Source organism: Anomaloglossus baeobatrachus, chromosome 1 (assembly GCF_048569485.1).
Source record: "Anomaloglossus baeobatrachus isolate aAnoBae1 chromosome 1, aAnoBae1.hap1, whole genome shotgun sequence".
NCBI lineage: Eukaryota > Metazoa > Chordata > Amphibia > Anura > Aromobatidae > Anomaloglossus > Anomaloglossus baeobatrachus.
The window spans coordinates 50,410,744-50,430,685 of record NC_134353.1 but is presented as its reverse complement, the minus strand read 5'-3'; positions in this window follow the sequence as shown (position 1 = coordinate 50,430,685).

Here is a 19,942-nt window from a genome sequence, read left to right as displayed (position 1 = left end):
CGTGATTCCTTCTGCGCAGTGAGAACGCAGGTGGCCTGACCAGGCAAGCTTGGGGCGGAGGTGGAGGACCCAGATGAGGTGGAGGATGCAGAAGCAGTGTCGGAACTTGGACAGACAGAGGATTGACACACAAGTCGTGGGGACGGCAAGACTTGTGCAGCAGACCCTTCACCATCTATCACCATAGTTACCCAGTGCCCAGTCAGCGACATGTAACGTCCCTGTCCATGCTTACTGGTCCAAGTATCGGTGGTGAAATGCACCCGTTCACACACAGAGTTTCTCAAGGAAGCGGTGATGTTGTGTGCGACATGCTGGTGTAGCGCGGGCACACCTTTCTTAGAGAAGTAGTGGCGACTAGGCATCTGGTACTGGGGCACAGCGACAGACATAAGGTCTCTAAAATCCTGTGTGTCCACTAGGCGGAAAGGCAGCATTTCGGTAGCCAACAGCTTACAGAGGGATAGAGTCAACCTCTTAGCTTTGTCATGGGTCGGAGGAAGTGGCCTTTTATTTGACCACATCTGAGGGACAGAGATCTGGCTGCTGTGTGTAGACGGTGTTGAGTAGGGTGTCCCTGGAAAAATGCAGGTTTGTGAGGAAAGTGCAGGCGGAGACATGATGTTGCCTTCATCCAACGTTGGTGCTATCGATGTCTGAGAGAGCTGTACACACTCACTTGTTTCCCCTTCCAAACCAACTGACGACCTTACAAGCAAACTGCCTGTTGCGGTTACAGTGGTGGAAGTTTTGCGTGGAAAAACAGGTGTGACAGCTGTCCCCACAGTCCTAGAAGATGAAGAGCGCGCGGATGCACTGGAAGGGGCGGGCGGTGGATGGTTCGCTCCGCTAGGCCGCATTGCAGCACGGTGAGCTTCCCACCGGGACTTATGATATTTAGTCATGTGACGATTCATGGAAGAAGTTGTCAAACTGCTGAGGTTTTGACCTCTACTAACAGAATCATGACAAATGTTACATATCACATGAGTTGGGCGATCTTTTTCGATGTGAAAAAAGGACCAGGCTAGGCAAGGCTTAGAGGCCATGCGACCTGTTGATCCACCCCGAATAATGCTCATAGGCAGAGTGGTGGCTGAGGATGCAGTTGTAGACGTGCTACCAGTGCTCCGACTCTGTCCAGGAAGGCGCAAGGTAACTTCGTCGTCGGTTGCATCCTCCTCCACCGCCTCTGTTGACCTCCTCGAGTGCCTGACTGGGGGTTGACAGTAGGTGGGATCTAGAACGTCATCATCAATTGTTGTGTTTGCACTCCCCTCCCCCTCAGACCGAGCCTCTTCTTGCCCTGACCGAATATTTAAGTTGTCATCCCAATCGGGTATCTGCGTCTCATCTTCATCAGTATGTTCCTCATTGTCTATAACCACAGGTGTTACAGTTTGTGACAAAGGGTCAACATTATGCTCAGAAACTTGGTCCTCACGGCCTGAATCAGAGTCACAAAGGTTCTGGGCATCACTGCAGACCATTTCCTGTTCTGTACTCACTGTAGCTTGGGAGCAGACCTCTGATTCCCAGGCTATAGTGTGACTGAACAGCTCTGCAGACTCAGCCATCTCAGTTCCACCATACTGTGCAGGGCTGATGGAGACTTCAGAGCTGGGAGAAATCAAGTGTGATTGGGATGACAACTCAGAGGACTGGTGTTTTTTGGATGCGGTACTTGAAGTGGCTGAGAGGGCACTTGTTGGACCACTTGAGATCCATTCAAGCATTTTCCTTTTTTGCCCATCATCTACCTTTGTTCCTCTTGTTCGTGTCCGTAAAAAAGGGAGCACATCGGATTGTCCACAATAAGTAGTAGACATCTTACTTTTGCTAGTAGATGGTCTATCTGCAGCAGATGATAATGGAGCTTTGCCACCTTCCCCACTGACAAAACCTTTTTTGCCTTTTCCACCACGCATCTTCGCCTTTCCACCAGCATCTGTCATTTTGCCACTCATGTTGATTGCGACAAGATTGTGGACTGAAAATGTGGTAGTAAAAATTGAGAGGTGGTGAAGATTGCAGTGGTGGTCTAGCTTTATTAACAGCAGAATAATAAAGAATAAATATCCCTGACAATGTAACTTAGTTATAATTAGTTGGAGTGTGCAACGCAGGCAGACGTGCTGCAAATGTCTTGGCACTAGTGGGACTAAAGCAAAGTCCAATAGCCACGTATAGGATGCCACTAGGTACACTGAGTGTTTGCTAGTATAATGGCTTAGTTATAATTAGTTGGAGTGTGCAACGCAGGCAGATGCGCTCTGCAAATGTCTTGGCACTAGTGGGACTATAGCAAAGTCCAATAGCCACGTATAGGATGCCACTAGGTACACTAAGTGTTTGCTAGTATAATGGCTTAGTTATAATTAGTTGGAGTGTGCAACGCAGGCAGATGCGCTCTGCAAATGTCTTGGCACTAGTGGGACTATAGCAAAGTCCAATAGCCACGTATAGGATGCCACTAGGTACACTGAGTGTGTGCTAGTATAATGGCTTAGTTATAATTAGTTGGAGTGTGCAACGCAGGCAGATGCGCTCTGCAAATGTCTTGGCACTAGTGGGACTATAGCAAAGTCCAATAGCCACGTAAAGGATGCCACTAGGTACACTGAGTGTGTGCTAGTATAATGGCTTAGTTATAATTAGTTGGAGTGTGCAACGCAGGCAGATGCGCTCTGCAAATGTCTTGGCACTAGTGGGACTATAGCAAAGTCCAATAGCCACGTAAAGGATGCCACTAGGTACACTGAGTGTGTGCTAGTATAATGGCTTAGTTATAATTAGTTGTAGTGTGCAATGCAGGCAGATGCGCTCTGCAAATGTCTTGGCACTAGTGGGACTATAGCAAAGTCCAATAGCCACGTATAGGATGCCACTAGGTACACTAAGTGTTTGCTAGTATAATGGCTTAGTTATAATTAGTTGGAGTGTGCAACGCAGGCAGATGCGCTCTGCAAATGTCTTGGCACTAGTGGGACTATAGCAAAGTCCAATAGCCACGTATAGGATGCCACTAGGTACACTGAGTGTGTGCTAGTATAATGGCTTAGTTATAATTAGTTGGAGTGTGCAACGCAGGCAGATGCGCTCTGCAAATGTCTTGGCACTAGTGGGACTATAGCAAAGTCCAATAGCCACGTAAAGGATGCCACTAGGTACACTGAGTGTGTGCTAGTATAATGGCTTAGTTATAATTAGTTGGAGTGTGCAACGCAGGCAGATGCGCTCTGCAAATGTCTTGGCACTAGTGGGACTATAGCAAAGTCCAATAGCCACGTATAGGATGCCACTAGGTACACTGAGTGTGTGCTAGTATAATGGCTTAGTTATAATTAGTTGGAGTGTGCAACGCAGGCAGATGCGCTCTGCAAATGTCTTGGCACTAGTGGGACTATAGCAAAGTCCAATAGCCACGTATAGGATGCCACTAGGTACACTGAGTGTTTGCTAGTATAATGGCTTAGTTATAATTAGTTGGAGTGTGCAACGCAGGCAGATGCGCTCTGCAAATGTCTTGGCACTAGTGGGACTATAGCAAAGTCCAATAGCCACGTATAGGATGCCACTAGGTACACTAAGTGTTTGCTAGTATAATGGCTTAGTTATAATTAGTTGGAGTGTGCAACGCAGGCAGATGCGCTCTGCAAATGTCTTGGCACTAGTGGGACTATAGCAAAGTCCAATAGCCACGTATAGGATGCCACTAGGTACACTGAGTGTGTGCTAGTATAATGGCTTAGTTATAATTAGTTGGAGTGTGCAACGCAGGCAGATGCGCTCTGCAAATGTCTTGGCACTAGTGGGACTATAGCAAAGTCCAATAGCCACGTATAGGATGCCACTAGGTACACTAAGTGTTTGCTAGTATAATGGCTTAGTTATAATTAGTTGGAGTGTGCAACGCAGGCAGATGCGCTCTGCAAATGTCTTGGCACTAGTGGGACTATAGCAAAGTCCAATAGCCACGTATAGGATGCCACTAGGTACACTGAGTGTGTGCTAGTATAATGGCTTAGTTATAATTAGTTGGAGTGTGCAACGCAGGCAGATGCGCTCTGCAAATGTCTTGGCACTAGTGGGACTATAGCAAAGTCCAATAGCCACGTATAGGATGCCACTAGGTACACTGAGTGTGTGCTAGTATAATGGCTTAGTTATAATTAGTTGGAGTGTGCAACGCAGGCAGATGCGCTCTGCAAATGTCTTGGCACTAGTGGGACTATAGCAAAGTCCAATAGCCACGTATAGGATGCCACTAGGTACACTGAGTGTGTGCTAGTATAATGGCTTAGTTATAATTAGTTGGAGTGTGCAACGCAGGCAGATGCGCTCTGCAAATGTCTTGGCACTAGTGGGACTATAGCAAAGTCCAATAGCCACGTATAGGATGCCACTAGGTACACTAAGTGTTTGCTAGTATAATGGCTTAGTTATAATTAGTTGGAGTGTGCAACGCAGGCAGATGCGCTCTGCAAATGTCTTGGCACTAGTGGGACTATAGCAAAGTCCAATAGCCACGTATAGGATGCCACTAGGTACACTGAGTGTGTGCTAGTATAATGGCTTAGTTATAATTAGTTGGAGTGTGCAACGCAGGCAGATGCGCTCTGCAAATGTCTTGGCACTAGTGGGACTATAGCAAAGTCCAATAGCCACGTATAGGATGCCACTAGGTACACTAAGTGTTTGCTAGTATAATGGCTTAGTTATAATTAGTTGGAGTGTGCAACGCAGGCAGATGCGCTCTGCAAATGTCTTGGCACTAGTGGGACTATAGCAAAGTCCAATAGCCACGTATAGGATGCCACTAGGTACACTGAGTGTGTGCTAGTATAATGGCTTAGTTATAATTAGTTGGAGTGTGCAACGCAGGCAGATGCGCTCTGCAAATGTCTTGGCACTAGTGGGACTATAGCAAAGTCCAATAGCCACGTATAGGATGCCACTAGGTACACTGAGTGTGTGCTAGTATAATGGCTTAGTTATAATTAGTTGGAGTGTGCAACGCAGGCAGATGCGCTCTGCAAATGTCTTGGCACTAGTGGGACTATAGCAAAGTCCAATAGCCACGTATAGGATGCCACTAGGTACACTAAGTGTTTGCTAGTATAATGGCTTAGTTATAATTAGTTGGAGTGTGCAACTCAGGCAGATGCGCTCTGCAAATGTCTTGGCACTAGTGGGACTATAGCAAAGTCCAATAGCCACGTATAGGATGCCACTAGGTACACTGAGTGTGTGCTAGTATAATGGCTTAGTTATAATTAGTTGGAGTGTGCAACGCAGGCAGATGCGCTCTGCAAATGTCTTGGCACTAGTGGGACTATAGCAAAGTCCAATAGCCACGTATAGGATGCCACTAGGTACACTGAGTGTGTGCTAGTATAATGGCTTAGTTATAATTAGTTGGAGTGTGCAACGCAGGCAGATGCGCTCTGCAAATGTCTTGGCACTAGTGGGACTATAGCAAAGTCCAATAGCCACGTATAGGATGCCACTAGGTACACTGAGTGTGTGCTAGTATAATGGCTTAGTTATAATTAGTTGGAGTGTGCAACGCAGGCAGATGCGCTCTGCAAATGTCTTGGCACTAGTGGGACTATAGCAAAGTCCAATAGCCACGTATAGGATGCCACTAGGTACACTGAGTGTGTGCTAGTATAATGGCTTAGTTATAATTAGTTGGAGTGTGCAACGCAGGCAGATGCGCTCTGCAAATGTCTTGGCACTAGTGGGACTATAGCAAAGTCCAATAGCCACGTATAGGATGCCACTAGGTACACTAAGTGTTTGCTAGTATAATGGCTTAGTTATAATTAGTTGGAGTGTGCAACGCAGGCAGATGCGCTCTGCAAATGTCTTGGCACTAGTGGGACTATAGCAAAGTCCAATAGCCACGTATAGGATGCCACTAGGTACACTGAGTGTGTGCTAGTATAATGGCTTAGTTATAATTAGTTGGAGTGTGCAACGCAGGCAGATGCGCTCTGCAAATGTCTTGGCACTAGTGGGACTATAGCAAAGTCCAATAGCCACGTATAGGATGCCACTAGGTACACTGAGTGTGTGCTAGTATAATGGCTTAGTTATAATTAGTTGGAGTGTGCAACGCAGGCAGATGCGCTCTGCAAATGTCTTGGCACTAGTGGGACTATAGCAAAGTCCAATAGCCACGTATAGGATGCCACTAGGTACACTGAGTGTGTGCTAGTATAATGGCTTAGTATAATTAGTTGGAGTGTGCAACGCAGGCAGATGCGCTCTGCAAATGTCTTGGCACTAGTGGGACTAAAGCAAAGTCCAATAGCCACGTATAGGATGCCACTAGGTACACTAAGTGTTTGCTAGTATAATGGCTTAGTTATAATTAGTTGGAGTGTGCAACGCAGGCAGATGCGCTCTGCAAATGTCTTGGCACTAGTGGGACTATAGCAAAGTCCAATAGCCACGTATAGGATGCCACTAGGTACACTGAGTGTTTGCTAGTATAATGGCTTAGTTATAATGAGTTGGAGTGTGCAGAGGACAGGAGGGTACAGTGGCAGGATTGTGGTGCTCTGGGTAGAGGAATGGAAGCCTGCCTTTCTATTCCCTCCTAATGGTGAAATGCAGGGAGGAAATCCCTGACCTTGGCTGCACAGACGCTGTTGCTGTTTTCAGGACCTGTCACCTTAACTCTGACCCTGCCGGTTTGAGCCCTTAAAAGGACTGCTAGAATGTGCTCTCCCTAAGCTGTCTAACGCTGTGTATGCAGCGCATACAGCTGTATCAGCGATAGGACTCAAGACGGAGCTGCGACAGTGATGTCTGACACCAAAGACGCAGAAGGCAGATAATGGCGTCCGTGAAGAAAATGTCCGGTTTTATAATGCAGGGACATGTGACATGGACATCCTATCACACATGCCGTTGCTTCTCTGGCTCAAAGTCCACTTAGCTGTGTGTGTGTCTGTGATTGGCTGACATGCTGGCCCGCCCCACAAGACGCGCGCGCTTAGGGAAGGAAGACAAGAAAAAAAAAAAAAAATGGCGATCGCCATTATAGAAACAGCAGTGATCTGAAGGCGCTGTTCACGCACACTATACACTGAAATGTCATAATAGTGTGATTCACAGAGTGACTTACACTATTACAGCAGAAACCAAGCTAGGATTTAGCTGTTTTTTGGCTGCTAGAACCGTTCTCGAACGTTTCTAGAACTATCGAGCTTTTGCAAAAAGCTCGAGTTCTAGTTCGATCTAGAACATGCCCCAAAATCACTCGAGCCTAGAACTGGAGAACCACGAACCACGAACCGCGCTCAACTCTATTCAGGATGCTCATAAAAGTCTCCCATTTGCTTTGTGTACTTTTATTACTTAGTACATCATCCCAGTTTATTGCACTAAGATCATCTCTCAACCGTTTAAAATTTGCTTTCCTGAAGTTTAGTGTCCTTGTAGCCCCTCTACTAGACATCTTACTAAAGAATACATGAAAACTTATTATTTTGTGATCACTATTCCCCAAGTAACCCCCAACTTGTATATTTGATATGCGGTCTAGCCTATTGGTTAGTACAAGGTCTAGTAGTGCTCCCCCTCTTGTGGGGTCCTGTACCATTTGTGAAAGGTAATTATCTTTCATTGTTATCAAAAATCTATTTCCTTTGCTGGAACTGCAAGTTTCTGTTCCCCAATTTATATCAGGATAGTTAAAGTCCCCCATAATAATTACCTCTCCGAGACTCGCTGCTTTATCAATTTACTTTATGAGGAGATTCTCTACCTCTTCCATAATATTCGGCGTCTTATAACACACCCCTATCAGTATTTTATTATTCATTCTCCCCCCCCCCTTATCTCCACCCATAGGGACTCTACATTCTCAGTACCCTCACATATGTTGTCACGCAGGATGGGTTTTAAGGATGATTTTACATATAGACACACACCTCCCCCTCGCATATTTGTACGGTCATTCCTGAATAGGCTATAACCCTGTAAATTAACAGCCCAGTCATAGCTCTCATCCAGCCATGTCATATTTTGACTGTTTTGATAGATAACCTGGATGTTTATCAGGTGCCCTATAGCAACCAATCACAGCTCTGCTTCTATTTTGCTACAGGTCATAGGAGCTCTAATTGGTTGCTAAAGGACATTCTTAGTATAAGAAGTGTATGTGTGAGGTAACATGGTGTTGGAGAGACAGATAGGGAAAGAGGCAGACAGACAGGGAAAGAGGCAGACATGGAAAGAGAGAGATAGATAAACAGGGAAACAGAGAGACAGAAAAAGGCAGACAAGGAAAGAGTCAGACAGGCAGGGATAGAGAAAGGGAAAGATACAGAGACAGACATATAGACAAACACAAAGATAGACAGAGACAGAGAGGGAAGGAGGCACACAGGGAAAGACACAGAGACAGACAGACAGAGACAGACAGACTAAGAGACACATATAGGGAAGTGACATTCAGAGACAGACAAAGACAGACAGAAACAGATAGGGAAAGAGACAGAATGGGGTGCTACCAATGTATAATGAACAGCCAATGCATAATAGTATATGGGAACAGTATATATGTATTAGACAGAGGGTTTACCTGAGATCATGTTCCACTGCCGTGCCAACGCCAGATTCAACACATGTTTCGGCACAAGGCCTTCGTCAGGGGGGTGTGGTGGTGCGTATTGCACTATTTTATTATTTTTTATCTTGCTTTTAATTATTTATCAATAACATTTCAATTTTATAGACTATATATTTTTTTGTATTGGCTATTCTTTTTTTGGTTTATAGAGTTATATGACTCATATTTATAGCCTTTTCCATATACTACATGGGAGATGTGATAGTATATTGATACCATCGGACATTTTGTGATATCCCCATGTGTGACATAATTTGGTAATTAAGCTTCTCACAACAGTTGGTAGGAATTTGGCCCATTCTGCTGGACGAAACTAGTGTAACTGAGCCATGTTTGTAGGTCGTCTTGCTCACACGTGCCTTTTCAGCTTTGCCCATAAATTATCAATCGGATTGAGATCAGGGCATTGTGATGGCCACTCCAAAACATTTACTTTGTTATATTTAAGTAGAGATGAGCGATCCTGATTGGCAAAGATCGGAAAATGTTAAAAATCATACAATCTTTGGCCGCATTGGATTGGGAACAGACATCCAATCATTTACTGCAAAATAGGATTTTTTACATGTTTGAATGGCAAGAAACATTCTCTCCCTGCCAATCACAGCCATATCAAGTATTGGCATGGCTGTGATTGATCACTGTAAAAAAAAAAAGAAAGCAAAAGGGTTAAATCAGTACATACTTACTGAATCTGCAGCACTACTTCCGGGACAAAAAATTATCCCTCATCCATATACACTGCTTTCCCCATTCACCTGCATCTCTGATTGGCTGCAATCAGATCCCGCTACCAGACGGCGTCTGTGATTGGTTGGAATAACAGACGCTCTGTGCGGGTCTCTATCGTGGTATGAAATAAATAGCTAAAACAATTGGCTTAGGGTCCCCCTCAATATTGATGCCAGCACAGATAAAGCCATGGCTACAGGCTGCAATTCGCAGTGGTTCACTTATCTTTGCTGTGTATCAAAATAGGAGGAACTGCATGCGGTTTTTCTTTAACTATTTAAATAAATAATTTTAAAAATCCGGCATGCGGTCCCCCCTAATTTTGACACCCAGCCAAGATAAAGCCCGTTAGCAGGGGGCTGGTATTCTATAACTGGGGTTACCCATGCTTAAATGAGCCCCCCAGCCTAAAAGTAGCAGCATGCAGCAGCCCAGGATTGTCACATCCATTAAATGCGACAATCCCGGCACTTTTTCTTCCTCTTCTCGATTGCCCTGTGCAGTGGTAATTGGGGTAAGAAGGGGTTAATCGCAGCTCACAGCTGCCACTAAGTCCTAGTGTAGTATGCGGCATGTATGAGACCCCCTATTACTAATCTGTAAGTGAAAGACATGAGATCCCACGACGATTCCAGTTCTGCTACATTACTGAAAGCAAAGTGGACCACACTGTAACATGACCATAAGTCTGTGCGCTTCAGGCAAAGACTGAGCTGCTATGATTGGTAACATCACTCAGGTAACAGCTGGAGGTTCCCTCGGCCCCCCACCTGTGACCACAGGTAACCTCACCTCAAGGGACCTAAATGAACTCTCACTGAGCTCACAGACCTGCATCTCCTGCAGAAAACCTCTGTTTTTTTGCCAAGAGATGCGGAGTAGGTGCTAAAGTTTTTGCACCATATTCCTGCACCCAACCTACACCTCCTGGCACAAAAAAAAATCACTACCGCATGCGTTTTGTCAAAAATAATGCACAAAAATGGTTTTGACGCCGTTTTGGTGCTGTTTTCTTCCAGGGGGTGCAGATTTGGTGCTAAAATCTAGTGCAGACATTTTTCCACTTTTGTTTTACTTTTTCACTTAGTTCCTATATGGGACACTAATTTTGACTGCTGTGATCACAGCTGTAATGTACTGTAATGCTCGATCGCTGCAGTACATTGCAGCTGTCAGAGCTGCACTGTGAAAGACTGAGTGATCGTGATGCAGGCATTATCACTTAAGTTTTCCATAGTCAGGTAGCAAGGAGCTCATCATGATGACCTCGGGTCACTATGACAACAATTAGGTCCTTGTGGGGTCCCGATCGGAGGGGAGAGGAAGAGAGATCCTTTTCTCAATCCCCTAAGTGCCATAATAGATATCAATCGCTGCATTTAAGGGGTTAAACAGTCAGAGATGGCAAAGGTACCATCCCTGGCTGTGAGGGCTGGGGCTCGTCTGTGCGTTAAGCCAAGTGCCAGCGCCCTGTGCCCCCATGGTTGCTAGGACATACTGGTAGGTCCAAGGTCAAGAAACACCCAAAAAATAAGACATACCGGTACGTAAAAGGGTTAAGAAGTTTACTACCTTGTAATATGCACTGATATTAGCACATTTTACCACACAATTGATAGTCTTGTATTTCTATGCAGCTTCATGGTGGGCCCCACAAATTATTTTCTCTGGAGAGCCCAAGGTTCTCCAGTCCAACGCTGCTGATTGGGGATGCGTGAGCATAATATTTAGGCCTTACAACCAATGGGTTTACACCCCTGGCTCACCATGTGCCTCCAATGTACAGAAAGATACTCCTGGATTCTGACTGGTTCTATTTTTTTCCTGTGCAATAAGATCCCAGATGTCTGACAGAAGCATAACACCGTGAGAAAGTCCCATCCACTGTGGGACCGTGTAGTGACCAATGTCAGATGCAACAACATATACGTTATATATGCATTATATTAAAGACACACCAAAGTATATATGAATCAATGAATCCAACCGCTCTAATTATCAGTCCCTTAGATAACTGTATGGTTTTACTCACTCTACCGGCTTCCACAGATAGTTCAACTCAGCCCAACGATGACTTGAAGGAAGACAAGGAGAAACGCTGTAGTTTTCTTCTAGAATCTTGTATTAAGTACAAAGTAAAGGAAGATGAAAAGGAATAATCTGTACAGGGTTTTAGACATGTCTCTTCAGCAATGGTTCCTCTAGACTAAACTGAAGGAGAAGGGAGGAGCTTTCTATACAGAAGCCAGCTAAGGGAGGTACATAGGGACAAACTTCATACAGTCTAATCTACCTAGTAACAATAAGGAAATTCCTGATAGGGGGAAAAATATGCAATGCAAGAATTAAATACAACAGGTTGTTCCCATTCATGGGACACAACACTCCCCGTCTGAAATCATATGATTTCACAAGTCCTTCTACGACGTAAGGAGTCGATCCTGTCCCTCGATGTCACGAAACCTGTAACGAGAAAAGAGACAAACACAAAAAATGCAACCGTAATGCACTGAATTCAAGTCCATACTTTGTTGATGACGCATTGTCCTTGCGTAAAAAATGTAAAAGTAGAAAAATGTAAAAAATGAATCCAAGTTCAACAAACCCATCTTCAGATTGGGGAAGCCGCAAACATGCCAACTCTTCCTCCAACCCAATAATCCAACGGTAAAGTTTTAGTCCAAAGGAAAGGTTCAAGGTTCAATTGGACACGGACAGTTGTGTCTCCGTACAGCAGGGATAAGGAAAGGTACGCTCCCCGCCGTGGCAGTGCCCAACGACAAAGTTAGTTCATGTAACGTCCTCCTTTGGTAAAAGTAGCACGAGTTCGGTGACTGGACGAATCACACACATATGCCAGCCATGACACGTTGAAGACTTGTAGTTGGTGAAACAGTGAGCGATGTGAATAAGACGAGCTATGGCTCGTACCGCAGATGACAAACTTGTGAAGCGCTTGAAGTGACGAGGTCTCAACTTCTGTTCTGATGTCACTGAAGCGTAGCGAGCGGAGACGACCGGTCTAATTTCCTTGTCGGATTCAGGTTCCACCAGCTCGTACATGTTGCCGGCGTAGTTATCGCAGGTCTCCTCGTATAAGATACTTGGAGGTGTCAGCCACATGTCGCCGAGTTTGGCCGCTGCAGTGAGTCTCATTCCTCGGTCAGCTGGGTTTTGTTCGGTGGGAATGTGGTACCACTGTTCAGTATGATCTCTGTCGAGGATATTTTGCGTAATCTCGACAAAGCATTTCTCCATCTCTGGTTGTCTTTCCAAAGTGCGTTTTAGAGAGGAGGACCTTGCGGTTGCTTGCTGGGAGTTGTTTGGCAACCTTGGCCTTGGAGACCGAAAGGGTAATGGGGCTACCCAACTGTTAGAGTCATTTTGAGAGAACTCTTTATCCATAATCTTTACAAATTCTTTGTCTTCTCTCATCGGAGCCAATTTGTTGTCTTTGTTTGTAGACTCGAACGCTGTTGACCCGAAGTCGTCATCCCAGAGATGATATGCGCCCGCGCAGTCGGGAGGCTGCTGTCGCCACCTGGTGTCACTCAGCCTCTCTTTCACCCCGTAGTGATGCGGACATGGTTGAAAGTGAGTGCCGCGACCGTTTGGGAGGATGTGCGTCTTGTAGGAGGAGATCACATCGGGACTCTTCATTTTGCCTACGCAGACGTTTCCTATGATCACCCAGCCTAAGTCGTAGCGCTGAGCGAATGGCGCATCGTGTGGCCCGTTGATGTGTTGGCGTACTTTGTGTAGCCGGAGGATGTCCCTTCCAATCAGAATCAGGATTTTTGCACTATGATCAAGAGGTGGGATCTGGCTGGCGATAGTTCTCAGGTGAGGGTGGTGAAGAGCTGCTTCTGGTGTTGGAATCTCTTCCCGGTTAGCCGGTATCTGGTTGCACTCGACGAGTGTCGGTAGAGGTATCTCTACGGTATTTTCAAGAGATGTTACCACGAGACCACTGGCTCTTCTTCCGCAAGCTTCTGAGATGCCGCTGCAAGTACCTAGTGTATAAGGGTAGGCATTTCCTTTTAAGCCGAACAAGTCGAAGAGTTCAGACCTGGCTAGTGACCTGTTACTCTGGTCGTCCAGGATGCTGTACACCTTCACGGCCCTTTCTGGGTGACCTTTGGGATATACCCTTACTGGGCATATTTTCACACAAGACTTGTCCCAGAGATCTTCTCCGCAGACTGCAGTGCACGAGGAGGATACTGTGAGGTGGTTTGCAGCTTGGCCTGTACTCTCCCCGCCATGACTTGTGGTAGGAGAAGGTGTAGGTGCAGGATCAGGCTGAGATGGGTGCAGCACTTGTACGTGATCTGTGCTGTCACACTCCATGCACTTAATTGTAACCTTACAGTCCTTGGCAAGGTGTTCTGTAGAGGCACAACACCTGAAACATACCCCAAACCTTTTCAAGAGTTCCTTTCGTTCTTGAAGGGGTTTTTTCCTGAAGCCAATGCACTTCTTCAGGGGCTGTGGCAGCTTGTGAATTGGACACTGGCGGTTTGGATTTTCTGCCTTCCCACCTTCATTGCCCTTGTCTGGTGCTGACGTTGGTGTAGGTGGTAGAACATCGGTCTTTTTGACTGATACTGGGCCCCTACATTTTCTGTCATTTTGATGAGTGCTCTCATACCTGGGAGCTGGTGAAGTGGAGTCGGTGGGTTCTCCACAGGTGAAGCTGGGGTCTGCCTTACGTTCCGCGATGCCGTTGATGAACTCGCAGAAGTAGGAGAATGGAGGGAAGGAGACTTGGTGCTCTTTTTTATAGCTTGTTCCTACCGTAGTCCACCTTTCCTGCACGTTGTAAGGTAACTTGGCGACTATGGGTTTCACCCCACGAGCGGTGTCCAGGTAGCTGAGGCCAGGTAGGTGTGTGTCTGTTTTGGCTAGCTGGAGCTCGGACAGCAGGTCGCTGAGTTCCTGGTACTTTGACGCATCCTTGCCAGATATTTTGCGAAGGTCGTATAGTTGTTTCAGCAATGCATCTTCAATTGCTTCAGGACTGCCGAAGCCTTTCTCTAGTCTGTCCCATGCGGTTGCGAGACCAGTTGTTGGGTCGCTGATGTAGACGGATCTGAGTCTCTTGATTCTCTCAGTAGACCGTGGCCCTAGCCACCTGATTAGCAAGTCCAGCTCTTCAGCAGCTGTAATGCCGAGGTCACGCGTTGCGGTTTTGAAGGCACACTTCCACCCTCTGTAATTTTCAGGCTGGTCATCATACTTTGTGAGACCGGTGTTGGTGAGTTCTCGGCGGATCATGTACCTTGCAAAGTCGGACATGTCTGATCTTTTCGACGTTGGGGGCACATTTGCTGACTGCGTGGTGCTGGTTGCGTGATTCGTAGCTTCTTAGTTCGGGAACATGGGAAAGTACGGAGTGGCATGGGCGTTTAGACCAGTGACCGCCGGTTTGGTGTGTACGGACTCTGTTGTATGTGGGGCTGGAACTACACAGTTGTTGGGAGTGTAGCGCCTTGCCGGCATGTTAGGTTGCATGTAGACATGGGCATACGGAGGTTGCTGATGCGCAGGGTGTGGCTGTGCATTGGAATATGAAGCAGGTTCAGGGTTGAAAGTCTGAGGTGCATTGGACTGACCTGGAAGTCTGGAAGCTGTAGGTGGATCAGTGTCTTGAGGCTCTGGAAAAGTGTTAACGCTGACGGGAATGTTGATGGTAGTTGGCAGTTCGTCGGCTTGGCTCAGCACGTAATATCTTGTACGCTTAAGTGAGTCTTCTGTGTCGAGATCACACAAACTGGCGCTGCCTTCTTGGCTTCCACCCAGAGCTTGCTCAAAGACTTTTAGCCTTGCCATGGCCGCCACGTGTTCACATTCCTTCTGAAGGGCTTCAATTTCTGCTTCCTTGCGTGCAGATTCTGCTTTCATCTCTGCTTCTCTGCGTGCAGATTCTGCTTTCATCTCTGCTTCCTTGCGTGCAGATTCTGCTTTCATCTCTGCTTCCTTGCGTGCAGATTCTGCTTTCATCTCTGCTTCCTTGCGTGCAGATTCTGCTTTCATCTCTGCTTCCTTGCGTGCAGATTCTGCTTTCATCTCTGCTTCCTTGCGTGCAGATTCTGCTTTCATCTCTGCTTCCTTGCGTGCAGATTCTGCTTTCATCTCTGCTTCTCTCTGGGCGAAGATGGCTTGTACTTTCGTTGTTTCTGCTTCGACGCGCGCCTTTATGAGCTGCTCGCTGAGGGTTGAGTACCTTGATGAGCCTGATTTGAGTGAGTGCCTTGAGCTCTTAATGGACCTGGATTTGTAAGATGCCGCACCTGACATTTGCGCCATTTTTGCTTCAGTCTCGCTCACAATGTCGCGCACGGTGCGGTCTCGTTCAGCATTAAGATGTTGAAAGTCCTGTAGTTCTTTTTGAGACTCAGACGTATTTGATCTCAGCAGGGTAGAGGAATATTTTTTACAAATCTCTTTGTAGGACTGGTATGCTGAGTACAGTTGTTCCAGGGCTCCCTCTGGTGGTAGCTCATGAGCACCGGGCGCAGATAAAACAGTCACTTGTTTTTGCACTCTTTGCCACAATAATGCTGTCTGGGTAAACAGTTCACTTCTGGCTGTTTCTAGGTTCTCTTTAACCTTCCATGTTGGTTTGGTCAACCGCTTAGATCTTTCACTGTAATTTAAGTGTGAGTCAATGTCTTCCTCTTGTTGATTTAAAGCAGGTAGGGAAATTGTTCTCTTTGACTCCATCAGGAAGGGTGAATGCTGCCTGCACTGGTTGTCAGGGAAACAATACAATGTTGCAATCTCTGCAGCCAGCAGTCTGTGTTTTGCAGGATGCATTTGCAGAGTCTGTGGCTGCAATTTACAATTAGCTTATGGGGGATTCTTGGTTATAGCTGCACACAGTTCTGATAACAGGTTAATACTTTACAGGGCACTTTGTCTGAAGCTGCTATAAAGTTTTATGCTGTGGCTTGGTATCAGCCCCTTGTGGTAATCCTTTCTCTGGATTGTATGTAGTATGGCACTCCTGGAAACAGGTTCTTTACTGATATATGTATACTAATCCCGATCACAGCTAGTCCTTTTCACTATTCTGTCTCTTCCTGGTAGCAATGAATCCAACCGCTCTAATTATCAGTCCCTTAGATAACTGTATGGTTTTACTCACTCTACCGGCTTCCACAGATAGTTCAACTCAGCCCAACGATGACTTGAAGGAAGACAAGGAGAAACGCTGTAGTTTTCTTCTAGAATCTTGTATTAAGTACAAAGTAAAGGCAGGTGAAAAGGAATAATCTGTACAGGGTTTTAGACATGTCTCTTCAGTAATGGTTCCTCTAGACTAAACTGAAGGAGAAGGGAGGAGCTTTCTATACAGAAGCCAACTAAGGGAGGTACATAGGGATAAACTTCATACAGTCTAATCTACCTAGTAACAATAAGGAATTTCCTGATAGGAGGAAAGATATGCAATGAAAGAATTAAATACAACAGGTTTTTCCCATTCATGGGACACAACAGTATATATGTGGAGCCCACTCACAGTGGTTGCCCCAGGTACATCACTCCACCTTCAGTGACGCCACAGGGTCTTCACTTTGGTATTTCTGGCAACAGGTATGTTGGTTTTGTATATGTATGAGTCGTGACGCCACTCACGGTTTGTGGTCATGGATATGGGTGATCGCCACTGTAAATTTAATGAGCATCCCGGGCCGATGGAGTCTGCAGCCGGATGGTGTGGCTTCCCGTGAGTGAGGCTGGCCCCAAGGACTCGGGTGTGTAGGTCCCAGAATAACTCAGGCTCAGTCCAGAAAGTCTTTCAACTTGTTTTTACTCACTTTTGCTGTTATTGTGAGGTAACCCGGGCGATGCTGAGACAAACCAGGTGGAACCAGGAACTCCTTCAGGCCGATCTGAGGGTAACCATTAACTCACCTTCCTAGCACTTCTTTGTTCGGATAACCCCTGACTTGAAGTACCGTGGAGTCCATCCAGGGAGTCGCTACTGCCTTTTCTCCCTTTTTGGCCCGTTTGCCAGCAGCGTGGACTAGGTTAGATGGCTTCAAGCTCTGTCTCCTTATGCGTCCCTGTGTTGCTGCTGAGGCTCTGACTCTAGATGGTTGGTGAGGTACCTCTAGTCCCCTCACCGTCAGGTTTAGCAGATCAATAAATGGACGTCTACTCAAGGAACCTGTTCCCCATGCGTACCTAGTCACCAGCAGTCCCCGTACTCAACTGCCTCTCTTCAGGTGTCTTTCTGACTGACTAACTGGTAACCGTCCTCCCCCGCTAACGGCTACTCCAGTGCAGGGTCTGACTAGCGTGTGCGCGTGCCTGCGTCACCTACCAACCACCGCTCACTGCTACCAGACTGGCTTGCTCCTCCTACTTTCCTGACAGCCTCTGCAGCTTAGCTTCCAGCTCCTCCACTACACCCCTTGACAAGAATTGAAGGCCAGACCCTTCCAGGGACTGCCCAAGGGTCCCATCTAATGGTATGTGAGACCTGGTTGCTATGTGTCTGTGCGTACACACCTCATTCTGGCCTTTGGAATTACCTGGAAGCACTGTCCTAGCATGGGTGCAGTACTCAGTGGCGCCTGACCAGGTCAGGGGCTCCACATATACAAGGCAAAACAGACGGTTTCTACAATGGTGGCTAATCTGTCCTTTTATCTAGGTGGGAGCTTTGTGTACATTCTATGTTTTGTGATTTCCTCCCTAGCTACTCTTTCATCCATGTGTGGTATGCCCTACCTAGATGCTTTCTCCCCTTTCCATACTCGGATCTGCCCATCATTAACTCTTCTCTCTTATTGCTATCTCTAAGGCCTCATTCAGACGTCTTTTTCTCACTTTTTTTCTGTTTCAGTGTTTTTCACAGACAAAATAAGTGCCCATTAGAGTCTATGTTCACATATCCATGTTTTGTTTCACACCAAGTGTCAGCAAAAATATCAGAAACAAGTCCATTCTTGATCAGAGTCACAGACCTAAATCATCCATTCAAGTCTATGGGGCCATGAAAATCCAGGACAGCAGACGACTAAGACCTGGGCATCTGTGTGCGTCAGGAAATCTATTCCAAAACACTAATGAAAATCTGTCCTTTTTTCACGTACAAGAAAAAGTAACTGAAGTCTGAATGAGACCAAACACTGAAATAAAGTAATGGATAGTAGAGAGTCGGCACAGCCGGGAACAATGTAGGGTCGGGTCTGTAACAAGAGCAGATAGAGCCGCAATGTGAGGCAGCGACACAGACAAGACAACTGCAAAATGTTCCATAAACCAAGTATTTAGGTGTCAATAGAAAAGCCGGAATATTTCTAAATTCATTACATTATTGTGTTCTCTGTCTGCCCCTAATACAATTACTCTCTCATTTATTCATTAATTTATTTGTCATTAATGTGAATATTTCTGATGGGAAAAACTGTTTGTCAGCGTCACTTCTATCAGGATCTTGTTCTTTTCGACACAGAACATTTATCATCATTTTTATTTGTTGCATTAAAACTTCATTTTTCAAATTCGGAAACCTCAGAGCAGATGTGAATTATTTATAGTTTTCCGTGCTTATTCTCAGAGGACTGAGGTTCACATTATACAGATATGTCGCGGGCGGAGGAGGGGACGCTGCGCTCTCCCACTGCTCGGGTCCGGCGGCCGCTGCTGCTGCGGCTGCTGTTGCTGCTCGGTGGTGGCTCGAGCGGTGGGGCCGGATCCCGGGGACTCGAGCGGCGCTCCTCGCCCGTGAGTGAAAAGGGGATGATTGGTTGTGGGGGTTTTGATTATGGATGTTGTCCGTGACGCCACCAACGGTTGTGGTGATTTTGGTGACACCACCGCTGCTCTGGACGGGGATCCCGGGAGCGGTGACTGGGAGCAGCTTGGTTGTTATTCCTCCCCTCCGTGGGTAGGGGGTTGGTTGTCCCGGGGCCCGGTGATGGGGTAGGGATGGATGGCAGGCAGGTTACGGGGCCTGGGGAGGTGCAGGGTCGCGGGGGCAGCGCTGTGCCGCACGGCACGGAGGTACTCACTCAGCCCAATGATGAGGACACAGTTCACGGTAAAACAAGCGGCTGGATGGACGGGTCCCTCGGACGGCTGCGGTGTTGTTGCTCCCTGCATGTTAGCGGTGACTGTCTTTTCCCTGCACCTACGCTGTCTGTACGGTTCCAATGGGTTCCCACCGGTAACCCGCTCCCCGACTTGGATATGGGCCGGAGGAGCCCCTTTTGCCCGCAGGCGCTGGCCCTGAGAAACGGTTGCCTTGGCGGTGGCGGTGTCTCTCTCACTGGGTTGGACTGTTGCCTTCTGTCGTGACTTGACTGTTTGGAAACCCAGGAGGTCCCCTTCACTAACGGATTCGTCAAATTCACGGCGACTCCTAGCCTCGCCGGAGTCCGAAAAGCCCCTGCCACTGGTGCTGGCTTCTCTTTGTGTACCGGTCCGGTACCGCTGGGCCACCACCCATCCACGGTCCTTACGGTAGACTCCAATCAGCCACTCCTGCAGACGGTCACCACCGTCTGCCAACCTTGCTGTCTCGCCCGGGCCACACACCCGGACGCT